The 7071-nt window shown below is 47.0% G+C and overlaps 1 long non-coding RNA gene across 1 annotated transcript; it reads left to right on the top strand.

Annotated features, from left to right (window-relative positions):
* Positions 1–2936: 2936 nt before the first annotated feature.
* On the top strand, positions 2937–6100 carry LOC134430489 (uncharacterized). The gene is made up of 2 exons (XR_010030838.1): positions 2937–2987; positions 4517–6100. It is a non-coding gene; the product is annotated as an uncharacterized LOC134430489 (long non-coding RNA).
* The last annotated feature ends 971 nt before the right edge of the window (positions 6101–7071 follow it).

Below are 7071 nucleotides of genomic sequence, written 5' to 3'. Positions count from 1 at the left end.
AGCAGTAGCAGCAACTACCAGCTTCAGTCTTTTGTTTCCTGTAAAACTTAGAAAGAAGAAATATTTGATCTTTGAGGTTATTGATGCATGGCTGTTTGCCCATTCTTGTTTGTCCTTCTCTCTGCATATCCTTTTAACTAACTTTTGGGAGTAATTTTCCATTCCCCTTTATTTTCTTTCCTAAATGTTTTAGTTTAATGTTTTCAGATGTTGTCAGGGAAACTCAATTTTGAACCTGGCTTGTCAAACAAATCAAGGAGTAATTATTTTTGAAGTATTTCTTTAAACTTGGATCAAAGATGATCACCTACCTTTAAAGGGAGTATTACTAGCACATTTGTGTACAATTACTCAGCATTTCCAGTGACAACTTCCTGTACTGTAAGTCCTGCTGTTCAGCAGGATATTTCTTTTAGATGCTTTAATAGGGAACTACCAGGAAACCTGACCCAGCTGTTTCCAAGCAGAGAGAGCAAAAAATGTTTCAGACATATTCAACTAAGTCTTGCAGCTGTTTCCTCTGTTTGTAGAGCAGTCACAGAAATTTTCTGGGGAAGGAACACTCTGGCAGTAGGTGTTTGCAGGAAGGAGAAGGACATTTTTCTCTCCTGGATTTTGGGCCTGCATTTGGGCTAGCACCTTTCCCAGGTGAAGTTGCAGCTATCCTTGTATGTAGTTTCTTCCCTTCTGCTGCTCATTGGAAGGGAATGTGGGCAAGCATCAGGCTCTGCTGGTGCTGGGCTACTGGTGTGTGCTGGGAGATGCATTATGTGGGCAGCCCTGAGCCCTCTCCTTCATTCTCAGCTGCTTTGTGAGCACACAGCTTCTCTCTGCTTAGAGTGGTGACAAGCCACACCATCTTAGCATTCAGGGAAACTCAAACACAGTGGATGCAGGAGGACTCTGTTGGGGTGGACATGCCAAACTGCCACCAAAGCTGGCTGCAGCCGATGTGATGTCCCAGGGTTGTTCCCAAGACTCTTCTGGAATGTGCAACTCCCCCTGAGGTCAGTGGGTATTTTCAGTTTGTGGCCAGGCACCTGCACTTTGCCATTCTGGCTGCTCAGTGTTGTCCAGAAGGAGCAGGTTGTTTCCAGTTTGTAAGGTTGCTATCTACAGAGCCTTCAACTCCCCTAACATTAAAAAGAAATTTGAAATCAGTATTACTTTACACTTCATATAGCTATCTCAGAAAAAGGGTCACACACCCTGATACATACCTTTCAATAAAAACAATGTGCACTGTTTTCTCAAGAATCTTCCTTTACTTTATGTTGTTTATGTTGCTTCCACAAGGAATTCTTTTTCATCAAGGCTCTGTCTGTCAATGAAAGTCATTATGCACTTGGAACTTCAATCAGAGCCACTAAATTCTATAGGTATTAGATTTTTACTATTTGGTAATGAAAAATGGTTCTGTAAACCTAGGAATGAGAGAAAAAATATGCATGCACAGACTGTCAATAATTATGGGTTGGTGCAAGACAGAACTTCCCATTGATACAAGCTGTGGTACAGCTTTCACTGTCCTGATTACAGGATGCACACAAACCCTGACTGGCTCACCAACACCCTGGAAAATCTAAGGAAAAGTGATGTGACACAGCTTGTACTCTAGTCCTTCTCACACTTCTTGAAGAGCTGCAGGAAGATGTTATTATACTACCCTCTCCTACAGCAGAAAGTGTATCTGAAAATGACAAATCAAAATATTTTTAAAACCCCCAACATTTTTGTTTCTATTTGCAACCCAAGACTTTGTTACCAAAGTAGTTTTCCTGTTCTTTTGTTTTTCTCACCTTTTTTTCAAGTTGTAACATTAGCTCTATATCTGTCCATAAAGTACCATATTTCAGTTCCCGGACATCCAGCTTAATAGTAAATTTCCCAATTTTGTTTAAAGTGGCTATACTGTTGCATTGCCACACTTTATAGAAGAGAGAAAAAAAAATCAAGTAAATAAAAACTCAGTAAGGATTGTATCCTGGGCTGTATCACAAGAGGCACCAGAAGATCAAAGGAGGTGATTGTCTCCTTCTACTCTGCCCTTGTTAAACCTCACCTGGATTGTATACAACTGGGCTCCCTTACAGAAGAAAGACATTGACCCAATCCAGAGGAGGGTCATGAAGATGATCCAAAGGCTGGAACACCTCTCCTGTGAAGACAGGCTGGGAGAGCTGGGGCTGTTCAGCTGAAGAGAAGGCTCTGGGGAGACCTTAGAGCACCTTCCAGTGCCTGAAGGGGGCCACAGGAAAGCCAGAGAGGGACCTTTTGCAGGGACATTTAGTGATAGGTCAAGGGGAAATGGCCTTAAACTGAAAAAGGATAGATTTATATTGGATATTAGGAAGAAATTTTTACTCTAAGAGTGGTGAGACACTGACACACTTTGTCCAGAGAAGTTGTGGAATCGCTATCCCTGGAGGTGTTCAAGACCATGTGGGATGGGGCTCTGAGCAACCTGATCTAGTGAATATTCCCTGCCTATGGTAGGGGAGTTGGAAATAGATGATCTTTAACATCCCTTCCAACTCAGGCCATTCTATCACTGACTCATTTAATTTGGAAGAAACATTGCTGGAAATAATATAATGCATTTTCGCCTGTCGGATACCCTGATAGTACATCACAGCTGCTGGTGGATAGCAACAGTGCTCCAGGGTGCTGAGGCCCCCAGGGGACCTTTCTCTTGTTTGGAACAAAAGGGATCCATTAGGTGTTTGTAGGAATGAGGGTTGTGAAGAGGGCAGAGGAGATGGACAATTAACCCTCAAGTGAGGTAACTGCTAAGTATCTCTAGCCAGACTTTTCAGGGCTTTTCGAGGAAGGCTGATATTTAAATAAAGACTTTAATACACAAACAAGCTGCCAAAGGACAAGTTACCATGGTAAATTCTCTATGGTAACTATCTTCCTTAGGCTTTTCAGCTACTAGGCACTCTTCAAGAGATGGAAAGTAAATTAATCTGTACCTTAATTGAAAAGTAAGTAACTTTCAATTAATTAGGTCACATTTGCCACGAGGTGCACAGAGGTGCATTCAGTGGGAGGTAAAGACGAGTCGCAGCGACTTTGGCGTTGAGCAGCGCAGCCGGCGCCTCCCTCTGCCCCAGGGCAGCTCTGGGGGCAGGCGGGCAGCTCTGGGGGCAGCTCGGGGGGCAGGCGGGCAGCTCTGGGGGCAGGCGGGCAGCTCGGGGGCAGCTCGGGGGGCAGGCGGGCAGCTCTGGGGGCAGCGGGGCAGCTCGGGGGCAGGCAGGCAGCTCTGGGGGCAGCTCGGGGGGCAGGCAGGCAGCTCTGGGGGCAGCTCGGGGGGCAGCGGGGCAGCTCTGGGAGCAGCGGGGCAGCGGGGCAGCTCTGAGGGCAGCTCGGGGAGCAGCGGGGCAGCTCTGAGGGCAGCTCGGGGAGCAGCGGGGCAGCGGGGCAGCTCGGGGGGCAGCGGGGCAGCTCTGGGGGCAGGCGGGCAGCTCTGGGGGCAGCGGGGCAGCTCGGGGGGCAGGCGGGCAGCTCTGGGGGCAGCTCGGGGGGCAGCGGGGCAGCTCTGGGAGCAGCGGGGCAGCTCGGGGGGCAGCGGGGCAGCTCTGAGGGCAGCTCGGGGGGCAGCGGGGCAGCTCGGGGGGGCAGGCGGGCAGCTCTGGGGGCAGCTCGGGAGGCAGGCGGGCAGCTCTGGGGGCAGGCGGGCAGCTCGGGAGGCAGGCGGGCAGCTCTGGGGGCAGCGGGGCAGCTCTGGGGGCAGGAGGGCAGCTCCGGGCGGCCCCAGACCCGCAGCGCTCCGCCCAAGCCCCGCAGGTCCCCGGTGAGCTCCCGGCAGGGAGCAGTGCTGCGGGACGGGCCGTGCTCCGGGCGGGACAGCGAGGGACCGGGCGCGGTGTGCGAGTGCCCGGCGCGGCTCCGGTCCGGCTCCGGTCCGGCTCCGGCTCCGGCTCCAGCCCCGACAGGCGCTGCTCCGCCGGGGTCAGCCTGAGGGAAGGGACCGGTAACTCTTTTGAGACCACCACCCACTGAAAAAGTCGTGGGTTTTTACGTTTTATTTTGCTTTGGGGTTTGGCTTTGAGTTGGGTTTGGTTTGTTTTTTTTTTTTGTTTTTTTTTTTTGTCTTTTTTTTTTTTTTTTGTTTTTGTTTTTGTTTTTTTTTTTTTTTTTTTTTTTTTTTTGTTGGTTGGGTGGGGTTTTTTTTTGATTAATCGGTAAACAAGTATTTCTTATTTCTGTCTGGCGCTCCTGGGGCCGGTGTGCTTCTGTCCCATTCCCAGACTCCTGCTGACACCTGCTGGCCTCCCGCTGGCGGGAAGCTCGGGATGTTGGGGGACATCTGCGTGGGAAAGGGGGACAGCTCTCTGCTCTTCTTGCTGCTGCTGCCGGTTGCTGAACTGTAGAGGAGATTTATATATTTAGAACAAATATTTATCGGGCTAAGCCTACATTATGCCATGACCGTGTCATAAGAAGAATATCTCTCCTCTGCACCTGGGAGGACTGTAAATATGATCCTTAGGTGCTTCAGTATTTCTTCTAGGCTCTTCTGAAAATGGGACAGGCCAAGCTGGTGACAATGGAGCAGGGATCCACTTCACACCAGCTGGGGGCTGCTCAGCACAGAATGAGGAGGCATCCCACAACCTGCTCAAGGAGACAAGGGTTTCAGCTGAGCACAAGATGTACGGTGTAAATTGACTCATCATATGTTTCAAAATGAAAGAGCGGGGTTGGCTATTTGGAATATTTTATGACAGGACAGTATTAATTTGTTGTTACAGCATTAATTGTTATAGCTACTTCAGAGTTTCTGACTTTACAGGGTTACTTAATGCAATTCTGGGTTCAAATAGATACTAGAATCTAGTATTTATTTTCTAGCAAGCTGGAATTACAGAAAGACCTAATTTTCTGTTGCCTTGACTGAAATACAGGCACTTATTTAGTGAGCTAAAAAAATGTGAAATGTAAATAACGTTACATTTGTCTAAATGACAGTGCAGCCAGGGTAGTAGGAGACACAGTCTAAAAGTTTGAGCATAGGGTTTCATGTTGTTCTTTGCAAGTGAATGTCCTGTAATCTGAACTGAAAGAAGTGTTTTTGGCTTTTTTCCCCTTTTAGTTTGCAGTTTCAAACGTCAAAAACTGCAACATGCAGCACTGCTGAAGTTTAACCCAAGCAAGCAACCAGGTATCACATAGCCACCGACTCACTCCCCTACCAACAGGATCAGAAGAGAGAATCAGAAGGGTAATAATTAGAAAACCTTTGAATTGAAGTAAAGACAGTTTAATTGGGAAAGCAAAATTTGCACACAAAAGAAAAGCAAAAGCAGGAATTTATTCACTCCTTTCCACAGGTAGGCAGGTGTTCAGCTTCCCCAGGAGAGCCGGGCTTCATCACACATAACAGTGACTTAGGAAGATAAACCCCATCACATCCCTTCCTTCTTTTTGGCCCCACTTTATATATTGAGCATGATACCCCATGGTCTGGAGTCTCCCTCTGCTCAGTCTGGGTCACCTGTTCTGGATGTTTTTCCTCCCAGTCTCCCATGTACACCCCAACTTTGTCAGCATAGCTGGACAAAAGCAAAAAGGGCCTTGGCTCTATGTAAGCTCTGCTCAGCAGTAAAAACCCACCTCTGTGTTATCATGCCCAAATCCAAATCACAGCCCTGTGCCAGTTACCGTGAAGAAAATTAATTTTATCTCAGTCAAAACCAGCACAAATTCAAACCAGTTACTGCTCCTTGCTGGAATTACATAAATGGAGTATTGAATGAAACACTGCTGCTCCTCACAAGCCATGCTGTTCTGTGCGAGATGCTCTTTTTGGAGTGAATAATGGTGAGACTCTCAGGGCTGGCTTTGGTTTATTCCTGTACTGCAGTAGCCCCTGCAGTGCCAGCGTGAGCGGGACAGCTTCCACCGAGGAGCAGCTGAGCAGAAGGAAAGCGGAGCTGCCATCTTGTGTTGGGAACTGACGCTGCACTGAACGAGGCTGCAACTTTAGGGCAATTAAAAATTTATTAAACCTTTGGGAATTTATTCAGTAAAGATGGTTTCACATTACTTCCATACTTTATATTAGTTTTTAACTAATAAAAGTAAATCACTTCAACCAGGAGTGCTGCTTTTCTGGCTTCATCAGTACTGCAAAGTCATTGGGAGGATGCCAAGGCAGTGAGAGCAGTGACCCATCCATTCTTTCTACCAGAGATTCTCAGCAGAGCATTCTCAGCAGAGTGGATTGGCCACAGAGCAGGAACGGCAGCTCTGTACACAGAAAATATCTTTGTAACCTTTTGTATACAAAATAGAGTAACCACAACCAAGTTTATTATGCTTTAAAAGGTATTGTTGAATCAGATGGCAGCAGGCATCTTTCTCCAAGCCTCTTGGTATGTTCCTATAGGATATGTGTTCACTGCCTTTTTTGTTGTTGCTGGATGTGAATGCTTAGCACAAATAGGCAAAGAAATGTTCTTGTCAATACTAGAAGCAGAGCAATGTTATCCAGCTTCTGTTTTCCAATTCCCTCCAAACTCCTAAACCAAGATCAAATATGAGGCCTACAGTGGCAGATTATGAGTTGACCCAGATGGACAATATTGTTTGCAAAACCCTCACCTGCTCTCCCTCTGATGGGCAAGGAAAGTGGGATGTCCCATTTCTGGACTATATGGGCAGCTGGCACTGTCCAGCATTGTGTCATCCACAAAGCAATTGAGCCCTTGTGAAACAGTGGCTGCACTCCCTGCCTCTGTCAGTGAGCAAACACAAAATGACACCCATAGAGGCTATCCCAGCCTCTGCTGAGAATCCCAGTGCTGTTGGGAATTTATGGGATCCATACAGATCTCACATGAGGATGGTCATCACGATTACCACTGATGAGCAAGAGGAAGCACTGCCCTTTTGTTTGGCTTAGAATCTTCCTACTGCATCATATGGAAACAAAGCTGGAGTCTTTTCAGCCACTAAGGCGGCAGCAGGAAGTATAAAAAACTCCTTATTTCAACTTTTGAGAGTGAATTTGAATTTTTAATTAAATCAGTGGTTAAATCCAAACCTAACAAGTTGGGCTTCTAA

Source organism: Melospiza melodia, chromosome 1 (assembly GCF_035770615.1).
Source record: "Melospiza melodia melodia isolate bMelMel2 chromosome 1, bMelMel2.pri, whole genome shotgun sequence".
NCBI lineage: Eukaryota > Metazoa > Chordata > Aves > Passeriformes > Passerellidae > Melospiza > Melospiza melodia.
This window is presented reverse-complemented; position numbering and strand designations above follow the sequence as displayed.